Here is an 18,971-nt window from a genome sequence, read left to right as displayed (position 1 = left end):
AATTTTGTTGTTGTTTATATTGATATCTTTATTTACAGCTGTAAATGTCAATGTTAATTTGGATCACATTTTTCTTTATTCAATTAATAAATACATTTTTTGTCTACGTTTTGTGTGCTAATGTAAAATAATAAAAATGATAACAGTTTAATTTAGTATATATCAATGTCATGCTTAAATTTGACAAGTGATTTCGTCTAATCATATCATGGACTTAATTATTGTTGATATTACCAATAGTCATGTTAAGGTATATATTTTAGATCTGTCTATTAACATAGTAATCACTAAAAGTTTTTTTTTGGCGTGACAACTTTTCGACGACCTTCACAATTTTGCTCGTTAGACAACTTTTAAAAATGGCGACCCAATTTTTGCGTCGACATAAAAAGGAACAGCTTCATCTAACCTGACAATGTCGGTGTAATTATTTTTCGATCAGATTTTCCTAAAACAACGAGAGCACTTTGAACTTTTTTCGATTCAAAGACCTGACATTTAAGTTATTCAACTGTTCTTTGGCATTTGAAGACAAATCATGGCAAATTTTTTAATGTTAACTGATTATTAATTGAATTTAATTTATAGTTAAAATATTTTAGTAAAAACATATATCAAATAATAATTAGTAATATTTAATTAATTATATTGATTACAGGCAAGATTACTTCAATAAGAAAATAATGATTTATATATTTTAATATAATTCTCAATTTCTACACATTATAAATGGATATATTTTTACGTATCAATTAAAGCCGCTGGCCAGCTTTTATCCAGCAGGTACATTTTTATTTTATGAATTTTTAAAAAGCAGCTGCCAAATTGTGGGCGTGTCCTTGCCTCTGGCTATTGTCCTTCCTTTCTCTTGATATTTCATTCCCAGCAGGACAAAATAATTTCGATATTTTTGCGTTTATTTTTCGAAAAATCTTTTCCTTTTTTTAAACTGGATTTGCGGAATTTTCATTTTTATTACACCTTTTGAAGGATAAAAGTGTAACGCAACGATTGGTAATTAAAATCAAGCGACTTTAAATGGATTTGCGATCAAAAAATCTTCATAGTTACAGTTTTTTTTTATAAATATTATATATCAATTGTTTTAATTCATGTTTTGCAAATATAGTATTGAAAAAGGAACAGTGATGCTCTTTTATCGCAACTTTGTATTGATCTAATTTGTTTTTGTTTTTAATTGTTTTAATGCATTATTTCAATATTTAAGATAAGCATCTGGGTATTTTCTCCTTGTGATTGGACGTTGATTGGTATATCACTTCTCATGATATGGTAAGGTTGTATTTTTCAAGGAATGATTTGAAAATTTGTAGTGACATAATTGATTAATTCAGATGTAATACTGTCAATATCTTGTACTATTTTTCTATGACAATTTTACTATTATAGAAGCAATATATAATATTTCATATGAAGATGAATATTCAGGTTTACCTACATTGTACTACCTTGAGTTGGTGTCGGATATTTAGTGATTAAATGCTTCAATGTAGTTTGTTCACATTTCACTCTTCCCTTTCTGATTATTATATTGCATATTTTAATAACTCTGTAATAATTGGTGATTCGTATTAGTTAACATATGATGTCAGGTGTTATGGACCTCGGAAAATGACAAAATTCATTGGGAACATAAGAACTGTATATTAATTAAAATAATAAGTTTTATTTTTATATAGAATAGTATTTTTATTAGATGATCACTGATGGTAGAAATTTATAATGACAGAGACGTGGGGAAAGGATGTGAAGCACGGAAAACTTACCAGAAGATAAAGCAATTGTCCTTTATCCAATACGGTGCATATAAAACGGAATTGACAGAAGACGAAAGCACAATCACAACATACCGAATGGTGAAAATTGAAATCTCTATATCTGGTGATCACTTCAGGTGAAAAAGTGCAGCGAGATAATAATCTAATACGGAATACATAAACCAGTGGAACGAGACTGAGTTTCGACGACCAGCAACAATGTTAGTGACAGTATCAAATATAACACGCGTTTCGGTAATACGCTTGACGCGAGCCGGCCAAAGACTAACGTTGTAAATTTGCGCTATGTTCTTGCATTCACCTCTGGTCGGGAAAACTTTCACAATCATGTGGATAAAATGCCACCAAATCTAAGGTCGTTCTCTAGACGGAATCAATGATCTTAGCGGACGCCACACGTCCTTTTTGACGTGTGTCTTTGTACGTCGTCTATTCAGTTTATCTGCTAATTAAAACGACAACAAAATTGTCTCAACGGTTCGCTAATTTATGAATTATTAGAAAGTACTGCAGGTGTTAAGTAGATCAGTGCACTGTGATACTTTTGGTTTTACGTAACCGTCTCATGTACAATTATTGGTGAAAAATATGTCAGAAACGTTACACAATACCGAATTTATTTTTGTAATTGTGCCCCCCAAGAAAGATTTTTAAAAATAAATTAAAACGGATAACATAAAAACGCAATGTAAAGTTTATAGCTTAATTGGCTATAGTTTGCTTCAGTGTCATAAAACATATGTTTCACGCATTGAAAATTAATTAATTGTAAATTATTTCATCAATTATTAAATATTTTTTATCAATTAGTTATTAAGATAACACTAAAAAATATTGAAAAAATTAATATGTCAAGATGCCCATTTTATTTCATACAAAAGTGCGGCCTATTATTATCTACTATCTTCTGCTATCCTGGAAACAAATAGATTCGATGATATAAAATTTTAATATCTTTTGAGGTATATACAATCTAATATCCTTTTTCGGTTTAATTTTAAGAAGCTGGTTTATGTAGATATGTTACGACCCATTAAAACGACAAAACGGAAAATGAGGCTATTCGTGTGATGGCTTGTCATAATATTTTATTGCTTTTTGTTTCAAGGATTAGATATTGTTTAAAAACAGTAACTTCAATAGTTTGACCGGTGTGCAACACATTATAAAGTAGTGGGCCTTTCTTATCCAGTCAAATATATAGAATTAATTTTGTAATATGACTTCTTGCTGCTAATATTAATGTGACGTCAAATGTAGTGTCTCGACTCTTTTTCCGCTAAATGAGACTGTAAAATAAATGCATTTCTAATATATCGCAATTCTGTAAAAAACTAGAACGATTTTTATGTCAAAAAATACTATATTTATTTATTGTATTGTGATGAGATTATGCGATATTAGTATATATAAAAGAATATCAATGATGTGTAAGATAGATGTTTTAGCCACTCCACAAAGTTTAATTTTCACCAAAATAGTTTCAGTAAAGGCGAAAGTTTTTAAGCTCAATCCTACTCGGGGTACTATAGTTCCAACTTTTAATTATCGGTCCTAAGCGGTTGATATGAAGAGTACCTGATTAAATAGGGTTACCTGATTTATGGAGTCTCACTATCAGAGTTCTTCCTCTCAAGATGCAACATTTAATGATTGTGAACGTCGTTAATAAACACGGTTTCAATATGGAAGGCTGGTTAGGCTATAATAGATAATCTTCTATATTTAAGTCCCATATACATTAAATTACGAATAAAAATTATCAAGCGTTACACATAATGGTTACTAAAAACCAGAATGTTGAAGGGCTTAAAATTTTACTTTTAATCACTGCTTGTGAGGGGTTCAATCCCTTAATTTGAAAGAAATCCTTTTGAAATCACTTAACATTTTTAGTCATTAAGAAATTAAGAAGTTCTGCTACGAAAATACATTAAATGCGAATTAAACATAGTTTTCAAATTAAATAAATAAAACAAACAGCTAGATTCTTCTAGTAGATGCTAAGTTTAGTCGTGGACATTACTCGCTCAAGAGATAATCATTCATATCTAGAGAATTGAAAAACTATATTTAGTTATTGAACAATATCCATTGTAACTGAGAAAAAATAAGAAAAACAAAAGAATGGTGTAAGAACCTAAGTTTTTATAAATTATGTTCTTCTCCGTCTTATTCTTGACTGCTATCTTTTGGAATCCTGTGAAACTTTTTCTGCTAAACTTATCCCAATAAGTTCAATTTTTTTTGTCATACAAAAATATTAGCTTATCGTGGCTTTCATTCATATTCAATGTGCTTTTCTGCATGTTCTATGCCGTCTAACTTAGACGAATTATAAATATTTTTGTTGATATACTGTAATTTATATGACACATTAAGTTCTGTAAGACTATTTGATGTTAAGTTTCAGGGTTTGAAAATTATTTTTGATTTAGAAAATAACAGTTCTTTCGTGTAGATGATCCCCTGTATTTCAGAAGAAGAGATATTTATTTTTATTTTTATTAGTAACGATTATATTAGGGCTCTTTGACACAAACATCTCTTTTAAAGATCCCGATAGATTCTTTTACCAGCTGATTTTAGAAATACAATTAATTCTCAACTCCAGTAACTGTTAATAATATAATGCAAGTAAGCGGTTTTTGTTTATTAAGTAATATGTTTCCATCAATATGTTTCAAATATGTTTCATAATATGTTTCGAATTAACATATATTTAGTGAATTTTAATTGAATTATTTCCATTTCCTGTAAACGTTATTTGGTGCAAAAAACTTCGAAACCATATAGGCTTGTTATATTAGAACAAAATTATTGATTAAATTCCTATTCCTGTTTATAAAAAGACAAAGAGAAGCAAATATATCCTTTAATAAAAGTACGTTAAAAGTTTAAGAAACAAAAGATTCCACTTGTTTTTTGTTCAAGGTAATAACGTTCCCCTGCAATAATAATTTTGTAAGTCGTTTCGAAGCTCCGGAATGCTTTTTAATAACCTGCTTCCTGGATTGTCTTGAAATTGTTGACCCGTGTTAGACTTTTTACCTAAATATCGATAGTGCAAAACTCAGTATTAAATTCAGCAAAGACGAGGTGATCCACATCTCCTCAAATTTAATTTATGTTGTCTTAAAGAGCAATTAATGAGTCATTGTTTTCGTTGTTTGAATCTTAATTGATAGCCACTAGAGGTCAATAACGTAAAATAACATTTATCAAGCAAGCATGATAATTGTGATGTGTAATTGGAGACTTATTAAACGTCGGTAATTTACTGATGGATTGTTTAGTAGATGATTTCTATTACAAAAACATTAATTTTGTATTGAATTAATTAAGATATTTTATCAAATATTTTGTATTTTTCTGCCGTTGGGTTAATAAGAATACATTGTGTCTGTATACCATAAAAGTGTATTTTTGCCAGTCACAGGGATATAATATTGACGGTAACTATGGTATTTCAGTAAAATATGACAAGGTCTTATTAACAACCTTGTACAGTGACTCTACTCAACTTATACTAGGCTACCAAGAGAAGTAGGACACCTGGAGGAACTACAAATATAAACTGTCCGATGACAATAGAACATTTTACTGTTGCTACTTTGAGGCATGTTGAATTTTACATCTTAGAATAGCAGCCTACAAGATACCCATACAATATTATCCCAGATGTTGAACACGTGCGTGGTGCCAGCAACAACCACGAAACGTTGACCTTGGATATCATTAAAGCGTAGTTTGAATCATTCAGTTACTGACCATCGTTCAGTTCAGACGTGCCACCATCTGCCAAGCGTTTTCAAGTAACAGTGCGCTGCTCACCCTTTTTATTCACCCTCTTTATATTTTCTATATTGTATATAACGTCAATAAATAACGGTCATATTATGTAATCATCACATTTTCAATTTCGTCTTACATCCATTCACCGAGCCATAAATCCCTAAACTACTATGAAGTTGAAAATGCTATGCAATTAGCAAAAGCTAATATAACCTAACTTATAGAGCATGGGAAATATTGAAATGTGATATCACCTGAAGAGCAACCAACTGGTTAAATAAAATTTTTGACATTGATGATATTTCTACTGGTTGGCAAGGCTCAGATGAGAAATTCAATGAGAAAGGCAACATCCTGCTTATATACGCTACCACAATGTTGTTATGAACAAAAAAGACATAAATATCTGCTTAGAGCGAATATAAACTGACAACAAAACCCTCGATTCAACAAAACGCGATACATTAGTTTAACAACTCTGTAAAGTTGGGGGTGACAGCAAAGATCGACTTTATCAGAACCGTCTACAAGATTCAAATCATTAGACTCAGATATGATGATAATTTCTTCTCACAAATTATTTTTGATAAAATCCTAACTGGAAGGAATATTGGAATGGAGTTTGACGCTATATCAACTTACGAGATGTGGATATATCGATATCGATTCTATCGATTGCCTACTATATGCAAAATCTATAGAGCAGACTTAAATTAACATTGAAAGTATAAATTTAATGTTCAAAACCCAAGTCCTGAAAGACAAGCATATTACCAAGAATCTTTGAATAACTGTGATGTGTAGCTGTGAAAAGTATATCTACAACATGTAGCAAGAAAAACAATAAATGCCCCTTGAGCTAAGTATTCACATGTGTATTTTCAGTTCAATATGATTCATATATTGCAAATGGAAAATTGTATTATATCTGCTTTATTTAGTAGATATTAACCTATTTAGATTATGAGTGTTATACGGTTTAGATGAGCACCATTTATATTTCTATAGATTCCTAGATATTACACATTTTGGCTCTAGCTTCTAGTACAACTAGCATGAATACACATATTAAAATTAAAACATAGACATTTAATTTCAGATACAAACTGGTATTATCTACTGTTTTGGGATGTCATTATTTGTAGGATTCTTCAAGGACCTTTCAAGGTAGGGACAATAATCACTCAGTAAATCATTAAATTTATAGTTGGTTTGCAGTATCTTTAAAAAATGAAGAAGGATACAATATTCAAAGATCCATTAGTTATTCGTAATATATTTATTATAAGATTTTTCATCATATTCTTTAGGATTGGGAGTGGTCAGTAAAGTAGGACTGATTCACATTTTATGTACACTGACGTAGTATAACAAAAGCAATTATGCACTTGTTACCCTATACTGTCACACAGGATCTTATATAAAGCGATCTATGGCGATTTTTCACGAACCATTTTTACTTTCGTTTTCTAATTTATCCATTAAGCTCAAAAACGTTTAATAATAAGGTAAATATAATTTGAAAATATAATAACTGATCAAAATTTACTTGAGTTGTCTTAGTTGGCACAGTGGTAAAGGCGACAAGACGGTCCAGTACTATTGTGATAGTCGTAGGTTCGAATCCTGCTGGTGAATGGTAGGAAATTTATGTTTGTGATTGTTTAATATTTGTGATTGTCCTAGGCAAGAGTGTAAAATTTGCTAAGGAACAATGATCCCACTCAATCCAGTAACCAGGCTGGGTAAAACCGGATGTCTTCTGGGATGATTTCTAAGTTGGCTAATGCCGAGGCCCGTGGTTCGGAGCTCACGCTATACAGTAGGTCCAGTCCAGATAAACCCTCGTTGGTAAAAATGAGACTTTAAATTTTAATTTATTTAGCATCTTCTAACGTATTAATTAACAAATTCCATCAGCAACATACAGTAGACACCAATATCCTTGATGCAATAATTATTTTACTTAAAGATCTTTTATTAATTATAAATTGGTATACTGTTACACATCGTGCAACATGATGCAACGTGATATTACAGTGGCAGAGCGGGAATGGATCGAACTAAGTGATTATTGATGCTAGACATTTCTTTTAAGGACTTGATTTTCTGATACCCAACCACTAACGGAACAACTGTTTCTCGATGTTGTTGATTTTTTTGTTATACCTTGGGGTATTCATCAATGTCATTAAAAAGACGGAATCATTTTTGTATACTGAATATAATTTGCTTTACTTATTTAAAAAAATAATAATTAAGTTTAAAAATATTTCCAATGCGGTTTTGAAATATTTGAGTGAGTCATTTGAGTAAGTTCAATTAGACATTTCCAATTCAGTCACCAATTTTCGATTGCGACACGGAAATGATGTTTTGTCCTCCATCGAGCATTTTTCACGAATTTTGTCAGTATCGGTAGCGACCAGTAGCGTTCTTTAAAACAGTTCATTCATGGTTCGAGGTTACTAATATAGATCCGGGTTTCTCAACAGTTGGTAATTTCAGAGGTTGTCAATAATATGCGAATTTTTTCTAGACTCCGATGTTGTAATTTGTATAAAGAACAATATATTAGAAAAAATATTATTATTGATTGATATTTCGTTAATTTTGGTTTGAAATTAATTTGATTATTAACACTTCTTAGCATGAAACTGATACAACGGTTTAGTTTGTACAGAAAATGTTGAAGTACTTAAGTAAAGCAAAATAATTTCCTTTTTGGTTATTACTGTTGTATGGCCGTTCTTGATTGTTTCGATTGTTCGAAATTCGCTTTGGAAAGCATGAAAAATAAAACTACGAAGCGAGAAAACGAAATTACTTTTTTCCCAACCTATTATAGCGATGCAACGGATGTTGACGTTATGAGTATCTCGTTTTTAAGGACGTGGTTTTAGTATATCGCGCATCTAATCGCTATAATTTCATCATGGTTATCAGCACATCAGTATTTTATATATTCCATGACCACGACATAATTTAAAAACGACTTTACCGATTTAATTCGTCTCTTAGTATTGCTTTACTCTGTAAGAGGTTCTTGGGGAAAGAAACAAAGAAAGAGATCATTAAAAATTATATGGAAAATTGAAAAATTTCAGAAAACTTAACGTGTTTTTAACATTTACTGATTCTGTACTGCCAATCTCATTTTGTTTGCTGCATCCATTGGCAATCTATCAAAAAACTCATTTATTCATATCTTAGCGTACAGTCTATTCAATCTGAAAGTTTATTGAGTTTTGAATTTGTTCACGGTTCACCGTAATCACTCATTATGTTAAAAGTAAGTAAGTAAGGAAACGATGGAATAAGAAGAGGATCTGTTATTCGACATTTCCAATAATTGTATATTATATATATTTATAGATTAATAGCTAGATGTAAGCACTGGGAGGTAGTATAAAATCAGAGCTTGGCGTGTGAGTGAAGAATTTATGATTAACAAAACAGACACTACACTAAACAACCACTAGAATTAAAAATAGTTTGAAATATATTAATAATCTTTGGTCGAGGAGATCATAGAAATACTTTTTTACATGAAACAACATTATAGTAAAAAACTACATCTCATTTCACTTGTATATAGCTGAAGGGGAATTACCATAATATTGTTTTTATGTATTTGTTATTAGATGTTCTTGTAACTGTTTTGTTTTTAACCATCAATTCCTATTATTATTCGTACAATGTACGACAGATTTCTTATTAAAAAGCAACATTTGGGTTCTAATAAAATAACTATTTGATTACTGATAAGTTAGAAGGAAAAATACATGATACAGTTTTACATATAATAAACAAAGCGAGTACTGTTTTGGTTTCATTTATATTGTATTGTTCAGAGTTATCTGATTTGCATGATGAAAAATGCAATTATTTAAATTAAAAGTTCCACTTTACCACAAGTGTTAGGCATACACTGAATTAAATAAAATGTTTATTTGTCTTTATAGAAAATATTCTGTCATCAATAATTGAAAAGTAGTTCATATACTATCTGTTTTTATTACTACTCCTTTATATATTTTTATTATCAATGGTTAAAACGTTTTAAGAAATATTATAAGTTAGCTTATAAGTTATGGACATGTGCAATCCGAATATTCCGAATGTTCTCTTTTGATCAAATTGTGACATGATTTTGTGAATATATATTATATATATATATATATATATATATATATATATATATATATATATATATATATATATATATATATATATATTATGGATCATCAATCTCTTTTTCAAATTATTTAAGAACAGGGCCTGGATTTAAAAACCAATATAATTATCAGACACATGTACAAAACTCAAGGTATAGTTTAAGGGAATAATATTGGAATTCTTCGAAATTAAAATAGGAGTTACGCAAGTTTATGGACTCTCCCCATTATTTTTCAATTGCGTCCTAGACAAAGTAATCGAAGAGTGGCGCAAAATAAAGTCGGATCTTAAAATTGACCAACCAATCAAATTAGAAAGAATCAAAATTACGATAGATTGTTTGGATTTGGCAAATGACCTGGCGGTTCTAACGCAGATCATTCAAACAGATCAAAAACAAATAGACATTTCAAAAGTAACGGCTGAAAATATAGGTCTTCAAAATTCATTTGAAGGGAAAATTTTCACTACATTAACATGACAAGCAATGCCATGAAATTAATACCAACATTTTATAAACTAAATACGATACAATCCAAAGAGTTTCTCATTTCAAATATTTCGGCCGAACTATTCAAGAAACTGGATTGGAAATGATCGCTAATATGATTTGCTGTCAAAAAAGGATAGAGCTTTTAGACTTACAAAATATATCTACAACAAAAAATGCATCTCTAAATATATAAAACTAAGACATTACGTTTACATTGCAAACATTCAAAAGAAAGAACGAAAAATTATTAGAAAAATTGTAGTCCCAAAACACACTGAGGAATTAACAGGTAAAAAGGGTAGAATGAAAGTGGAAAAGTTTAACAATATATATTCTGATTTAAAAAAACGCAGACTAAAGTTTTATGGACATATTAAAAGAATGGAACCAAGCATATTGAGCAGACAGGTGGTGGAATTCTATAACGCTGCAGGCCAACGTTGAAACAATGAAATATATCGCTACAATTAAGAAGGACCTGAAAGGAGACTAAATAACACAAGAAATACAGGATAGATACGTTTAGAAAGATTAGATGGACCGGACAGAGAAACCCAGGAAACCTGGAAAGTGTGGTCAGATGGAATAAAAGCAATTTGGGCCGAAAGAAGAGAAAACTATAGTGGAATGTCTCTCTGTTGTACTTCGCGTGGTCCAGTAGGGCCCAAACATGCATAATAACACTGTATGATAACACTATAATATATTTATATATATATATATATATATATATATATATGTATATATATATATATATATATATATATGTATATATATATATATATATATATATATATATATATATATATACATATATATATATGTACATTAATTTTAATTTTTTTGATTATTATGATATGAATTACTAGTGACAGCCTTTTCTATTTTAGAACAAGTCAATCCAATAACACGTACCGTTGCGAATGTCTTAATTTTTTCGATAATCGCAAGTAGAATTTAAGATGCCGTCAATTTGTAATTATTCTCTACCCTGTGCATGATCATTTCTTGTGTTAATTGAACTTGGTAAGTATAGAAACACAGATCCTTAAAATTGATGTTCCTGAACGTTCACACACTTTCACGTGCTGTTTCGATATTAACATTTGATGTCAGTTTATTCCATAGTCAGTGGGATTAGCATCACCAATTAAACCAGTTATCCCGATTTTTAAAACATATTTCAATTATATTTCATGTGAAATTTTCGAACTGTGGTTGCCACTATTTTCATAACTTCTTAAAGTATTGCAATGACAATGAAAGTTTATTTAGTATCCAAGTTTTAGTAACTCCGACTAGATATTTGTCAAACTATTTTTTTGAGTTCAAATATTCGTTATATTAAGATAAAATTGGGACATAAGGCGGAATCAGAAGAATGTATTCTATTATTAATTATCGTAATCACCTGAAACTATTTTTGGTGAGAATTTCTAACGATAATTAATATATTTACATCATATTAAAAAAATTAGAGTAGCATATTTCAAGAGTATTGAAATATTAATTGATAATTGGATCTCATATGAATAAACATATTTATATATTTGTACGGAGGGGAAATCTGTGAATCTTTTGAGATATAGATGAAGATTGAGTTTACAACAAAATACACCATAATCTTATTTGTAAACCTAATATATCGACTTATTCTAACAAACTTACCGATATTAATATAAATTCTCTTAAATTGCTATACTGTATCACAACACAAATGCTATTATCCAACAAACTTTAATGAGTCATTATTAGGAACCAAAACCAGTCACTATTAACACACTGTTATTCAATGAGCCACACTACACACGGCGGAATTAAAACGTCTACTGATTCTTCATCGTATCCTGATGATACCATGATACTTCCGATTGGGAACCTGAAAATTCCAAGTTCCTAACGCAGAGCTTAGGTACGTCATCGTTGTTAACGTAATAGGTCGTCCTCTTAATTGTTTTCTTGAAATCGGTTGATGTTACCGGCGGCCAAGAACGGCGTTTAACATACCCAATGAGTTCTTTTTTTGGGGGCTTCCCAATTGTTTGCATTTTTAATAGATGCTGATTACTAATCAGATAATTTGTTTTGTTTCGTGGTAATTTGTGTAATTTTTATTCAGCACAGCTTCATTTTTTTATATTATGCTCATGCTGTTCGACTTTGTGATAGCAGATTTTAAAACCTCTTTCTATTTTTGTGTATATGGTATTATGTATGAATTATGTATTATGTATTTACGTATATGGTATAACATCGATATTAGGATTTTTAGTATAGTTCTAGACTAGATTTAATTGTATTAAATTCAGAAAAAACGTTTTATACTTTGGCCATGTATATATACTTGGTTTATACTTTGGTATGTCTGTAAAAGCAGGTTTGCCAGGAATTTTCAATATATAGTTCGATCTATTCCTACTACATCCTGAAATGAATTTGAAACTAAAGACGAGATGGAAAAAGAAGCACTCAACAAGTTGCAGCATAGTTTTCTTCAAAAACCAAAATCTTTATTGCTACGTAAGTATGCCATGCAGACAGCGCTCTTGGTTGGTGCAACCCATGAATCGCGAATCCACAATGTGCGCCATGTAGTTCTTGGCTCTTTACGTTATCCTAAACAACGAAGGGGATATGGGATGCACTAAATAAAGTGAGGGGGGGTACATGGATAGATGAGTTAAATTATAACTTATATATTTATTAACTTATAGGAAAAAATACATATAATTCTATACTAATACTTAATACTAATCAAAGTAATCTATAAAACTAATATATTACTAAAAAGTAATATTCACAATCTTAATCAAACTCCATTACTACTACCTAACAGTCAACACCCATACCGAAATATCATGAAATGTGCTATTACACAAAAATAATCGATTATGAAAATACCTCCAATACCGAAATAATATCTTATCTTGAAATATCCCAAAATGACACAGGATGCTATAGAGAAATATCCCGTTCTAAATATATGTTATCTTGAAATTATCCGAACATATGTCCTGAAGCGAAACCCTGTGATATTTTCAGATCACATACTAGAAAGAAAAGAAAAGGCTTACCTTCACTGAAGTTTGACAACTTCAAGGAAGCTTCCTCCGCGGTACTGCTCTCCTTTCGGGTGAGTGTCACCAATCGGCCACCATCGGAACTGAAGCCAAACGTTCCCAGAGACACCTATTCGGATTTGATGGTTTGAATTCTGATACGTTTCATGGCATTTTATAAATTTTGCTATTTACCAGGTAGCAATGTCTAATGTTCCAAAAAATTGTTGAATTCGAAAAAAAAAAGTTGAATATGGTGTTTTTAGATTAGGGAATAAGCAGAAAACCGACGAATCTAAATAAGGATAATAGAGTGGTTTCAGAACTATTTGATGAGTCAACTTTTTGAGGAAAAACACGTGTTGTACAAGAAGGCTCTTTAGAGGCGAATAGCTTCAAGTAATATTAGCTACCGTCCTAATGTTAATTGCTTAGTAATAATAAAGAGGAACTATTAATATTCACGGAATCTAGTATTTTATGTCAATTACGATTAAATTAGTTGACATTTTACGTTATTTGCCAAGGTCGTCCCCTAATTATCACATCCTAATGATCATACGGCTACTTCCGTTTTGAAAAGAGAGGATTTCCACAAGTGAATCAATAATGACGAAACTATATGATTAATACCAATAGTTTGGGAGACAGAATCTGTCCCTGATGATTATTAACATTTTCTGGTATCACTTATAGTATAAAATTATCTGAATGAACTGCTGTGAGTATTGCAGATATTTTTTTATGTTGGAGGTTCTTTTGGTGCCTTATAGATCTTCGGTAAATTTTAATAAAACACATTGAGGATAATCAAAATACTATACAAATTTAATGAAATTTAAAACCTGAAATGAGTGAATCACATATTTTTAAGTTAATTATATTTAGTTAATCACATTTAAATATGAATCGATTTTTATAGATATAAATAAACTATATAGATGAATAAATTTTATAGATATATATTTAAACCCGTAAGTATACGCACAATAAATACATGTAATAAATTGTGAAAATTTAAATTAGGCGTATATTTTGGGACACCCTTTATGATTAGTCATAAAAATATATATTACTCTTATCGTTATATATGTAAACTACCTTAAATTGTATTAGGTTTTTATAAAATATCCAAACAAAAAGAAAATATATTCAGGTGAGCTAAATAAAATTATTTTTATAGTAATAACCCACTCTAATATTATCAAGATATTTCCGAACTAAAAGCCTGAGAAATCCCACAATATCCCGATCCCCAGAAGTTCACACTTAAAACGGACCTGGAAATATATCGTCCTTAAGATTGTTTTCTTAATATTCATCGCTTAGCCGAGTAATAACGATCTAAAAATGGTTCTTTAATTTATCCGTAGGTGGTAGTTTCTGGGTATTCCCTAAGAACTGGGCTTTTCGTTTTAATAATTGTGTGTTAAATGTTGCAATTTTTGTTATAGTTATTTAAATATCACCACTAAAGGTAAAAATAAGGTACAATTTAATAATTATTATATAAATTATATATATTTATTAATTACGTATTTAATTTTTATTGTGTTTTATATACTGTTTATAATTCTGCAATTTCTATTTGATTTATGTTGTCGATGTCTATGCAGGTTCACTCCATCATGTTCTAATGTGGGTTTAGTGCATTTAATTCAATGACACAACTCTCTGGTGAGTAAAGAAATTATTATATTGAATTATATATAACAAGTCAATTGAAAAGTCCCCGGCCTGACACATTGATGGCGCTACTAGAATTAGATCCATATGTTTTTTAGTTAGCACTAACCCTCAAAATATGCGTGTATAAATTTGACAGCTGTCGGGTCATTGGTCGGGAATTATAGCATTCTGAGTCAAGCAACTCTTGTTATTGTGAAAGAAATATATAAAAAGGAATTTCGTGTGTTGATAAAATATTGCTTTTTGAAGGGAAAAATAGAGTTGAAGCAAAAACCAGGGTTGGTGCCGAGTTTTTGGACACTGCCCCAGGAAAATCAACCACCAAGGATTGGTATGCTAAGTTTAGACGTGGTGAAATGAGTACCGAAGACGGTGAACGCAGTGGACGCCCAAAAGTGGTTGTTACCGACAAAATGATTTTGAATGACCGTACATCATATCAGTCACGAGTATTTGGGTATGAGAAAGCTCTGTGCAAAATGTGTGCCGCGCGAGCTCACTATTGGCCTGAAGATGGTTTGAAGATAGCCAGGCGTAAGATACCCGAGTTTTTGCGTCGATATGTGACAATGGATGAAACATGGCTCCATCATTTCACTCCGAAGTCCAATCGACAGTCATCCGAGTAGACTGCACACAATGAACCCGCTTCAAAGCGTGGGAAAACGCAACAGTCGGCTGGCACGGTTGTGGCGTCTGCATTTTGGGATGCGCGTGGAGTAATTTTCATGGACTACCTTGAAAAAGAAAACAATATTGCCAAAAAATGTGTTTGACTATGGTAGGCCGGGGACTTTTCAATCGACTGTTAAATTTCACTAAAATTTATACTTTTAAATAAAATTTAGCACTTAACTTTGTACTTACTTTCCGAAAAAACAACTCTCATCAATCAGTCTCTGATTAAAATTTCTTATGTTTTTTGCATTAATTTTTACGTATCTTTGATGTACTTTTCTAATCTATAAAATAGCTCATTATTGGTTTAAGCTACTTCCTTCAATTGATCATATTATACGTCTGATCATATTTTACTTGAGCAAACGTTATATATTCCTTTCTACTAGCATTCAGCAATCTTCTCAATGTATAATAAATATGTTAAGTTATTTTTAATTACATAATAATATATATAAGATCGCTTAAACCATATAAGTTAGCCTTAACGCTTATGTGACTGAATTGGTATGAACAGGCATACACAAGAGAAATCAGTGTTTTTCTCGTCCATTTTTGTAACTTAACTTATTAATAATTAAGTACTATATATTTTAGCAATTAGAACTCGACTTATAAATAAGTCTGAGTCTGTGATAAGCACGTATTATGAGACACTAATGAAGTAGAAACGCTGCTTTTTAATGATACCATTTCATTAATACTTCTTTCTATTCGGTTCCTCGATAGCAATATACAATAATTAATTACCTATACAATATCCAATAACCTAAACGGTAACAATTTAGTTCTCAAGTCTGCAAAAATGTACACACAAAAGATAATTCGCAACTAAAGCAGAAAAACATTTGAATTAATTTATCGTACATACAGATTAAGCATCCTAACTGAACACCACTATATTTTATAACCGAAATATCAACAATTGAACTATAAGCATTATATTACAAAGCTATTGAACACATCTTAAAGAATTACTGCACACACGAAACTTACGGACAAATCGTTAATTCCATTTGTTGCCGATATTTACTAATGAACTCTAAAAAACTCCAAAATAAACGAATATATGCACTAACGACCATTATTTTAAAATATGTTTAAAAACCTTGCATTCATTTTATCCTTATATTAAGTGTATTAAATAATTAATAAAGATTATTAATTAATAACAGACTCTGTTAAGTTTTGGGTCTTATTTTGTCTAAATGATATTTGTACAAAGGCTTCCATTAAGCTTAAGGTCGATATATTAAACTTAATCAGTAGCATACCATAATGTGAAGGTATATTTAATTAGTACCTTTATCTTCCAAGGCTAATTAACATTTGTTTTAACTTGGTGTGGTGGGTATTTTTTTCATATTTGTACTTAAATAGTTATGGGTAGATGGTATTACTAAGGCTTAGCAGTATTTTTATAATCAATGTCTCAAAAACAAGAATGAAACAACATATCGGTCGAAGGTAAACTGGATAATATCGTTGCAATATAAGTTTGAAATATAGACCGAAAATTGAAATGAAAATAATCGTTTAATTACATTAATGATAAAATTAATAAGGCTATATATAATATATTTTTGCATACTTAATACCATATTTTTTATTCCTTAATGCGTTTTTTTAATGAAATGGGTTCGACGAAATTAATCAAGCGAATTTGTTGAATGAACATTTGTCCTTATTATACTGGTCCAGATCCATTATTCGTAGGAAATAAAAACATTTGCTTGAATTAAAAGATGAATATGGGTAGAAAATATGTATATAAAAGAATCACTAGCTCAAGGTTGAGCATTTAGTTCAATATAAAAGTTTTTTAAAAATTATTAAGTAATATTGTTTAAATGTTATTTGGTTTATGTTTAAAGTTTGGTAGGTTGCAAGAAAAGTTCAGATAAAAAATATTATAAATAGTGTAAGATCATAGAAAGTTAAAACGTTTAGCATTTTATGTAATAATAATATAAAACGACGTATGAGAAAATTGTACCCTGAAATAGATTGAAACAAATTAAAATAAAGAAGAATCGTTTGTTACCTCTGTCCACAAGAGGATAATTTTATTCCACTGTTTTACCAATGATTTATTTCACTCTTCATTTCATTTCTCATTATACAAATATTGACTGAATTAAGATTTTTTAGGAATTTTAAAATTGAAAAATACAAAATAAACACAGGAAAAATGTATATGTATATAAAATGAAATTATAGCAAGCAAATATTGTAAGTAGTGAATATATTTTTGTAGTTTTGTAAATCTATCAAGTTCATAACATAAATAATTAGGGATGATATTTAACGTATTAACATACCTTTAAACAAAATTAAGATTTTACTATTATTTAAGTATTGAACATATTTGAATTTTTGTAAATGCATTTATTCTTTGATATTTTTTTATGCATGATTCAAATACATATTAATTAGATTATAATGAAGGTGAAATTTATCAATTTTATGGGATTTTCACTCTTAATCTCGATAAACTATATACTTTCACTTAATTCTAAATTGAATTGACAAATGTTTCATCATGGTATGGTTTTGAGACTTTTGCTGATAAGTTTAACAAACGTATTTAACTCATAATTATATTAATTAAGAGGCGTTAATTGATATTTGATCTGACCATGTCTAATTACTTAAACTGTCACATAGTTCGTATAATATATCTATCTATATTAATAATCATATAATAATAATTATATATATAATTAGTCACTTCATAGTTGGTCGGCTTGGTGGCGCAGTGATAAAGGCTTACTGTTGCGATAGCCGCGGGTTCGAATCATGCTGGGGCATGGCCGTAAATTTATGTTTAAAATTTCTGATTGTCCTAGGCAAGACTGTAAAATCCGACAAGGAAAATGATCCCAGACCCGCCAGTAAACAGGCTAGGTAATACCGGATGCCTTTAGGGATGATTTCTAAAGTTGGTCACTCGCCAGTCGGTAGGCTTAATGCTGAGGACCGTGAATATATATATATATATATATATATATAGCAATTTTTCCGATTTTTCCGATCCAGTCTACAATATTTATTTGACGATATCGATGTGTATTCTTGTTCATCTCCAAGTTAGATTCTACTATTCAGCTTATTCTCCATAGTTAGCTCCCTCTGGCGCCTAGTTTATTTGACATCTAACTAAATTATTCCATGAAAAATTATTTTCACCAAATGAAAACTCTAACGATGTTCGCATGCTGGTTCCTGCGTATCGAATACACAAATAGAGGATAGATTAGGACAAAGGAAACATTCTAA

The 18,971-nt window shown here is 30.2% G+C and overlaps 1 protein-coding gene across 3 annotated transcripts in view; it reads right to left on the bottom strand.

Moving 5' to 3' along the window:
- LOC143196405 (uncharacterized) overlaps positions 1 to 12,065 on the bottom strand; it is a 60,602-nt gene extending 48,537 nt beyond the window's left edge. Inside the window, exon 1 of one of the 3 annotated variants that reach the window (XM_076404069.1) lies at positions 11,935 to 12,065. The gene's annotated coding sequence lies outside the window, so the exon portion shown is untranslated. Of the gene's footprint in view, positions 1 to 1,787; positions 2,066 to 11,934 lie in introns of those variants that run through there. The other 2 variants (XM_076404068.1, XM_076404070.1) reach the window with 2 other exon arrangements.
- Between the last annotated feature and the right edge of the window lie 6,906 nt (positions 12,066 to 18,971).

The sequence above is a fragment of the Rhynchophorus ferrugineus genome, unplaced genomic scaffold (genome assembly GCF_030347505.1).
Source record: "Rhynchophorus ferrugineus isolate W39M unplaced genomic scaffold, kcgeb_rfMv2 rfM4, whole genome shotgun sequence".
Taxonomy (NCBI): Eukaryota; Metazoa; Arthropoda; class Insecta; order Coleoptera; family Curculionidae; genus Rhynchophorus; species Rhynchophorus ferrugineus.
The sequence above is the reverse complement of the archived record's forward strand: the minus strand, read 5'-3'. Positions and strand labels throughout refer to the sequence as shown.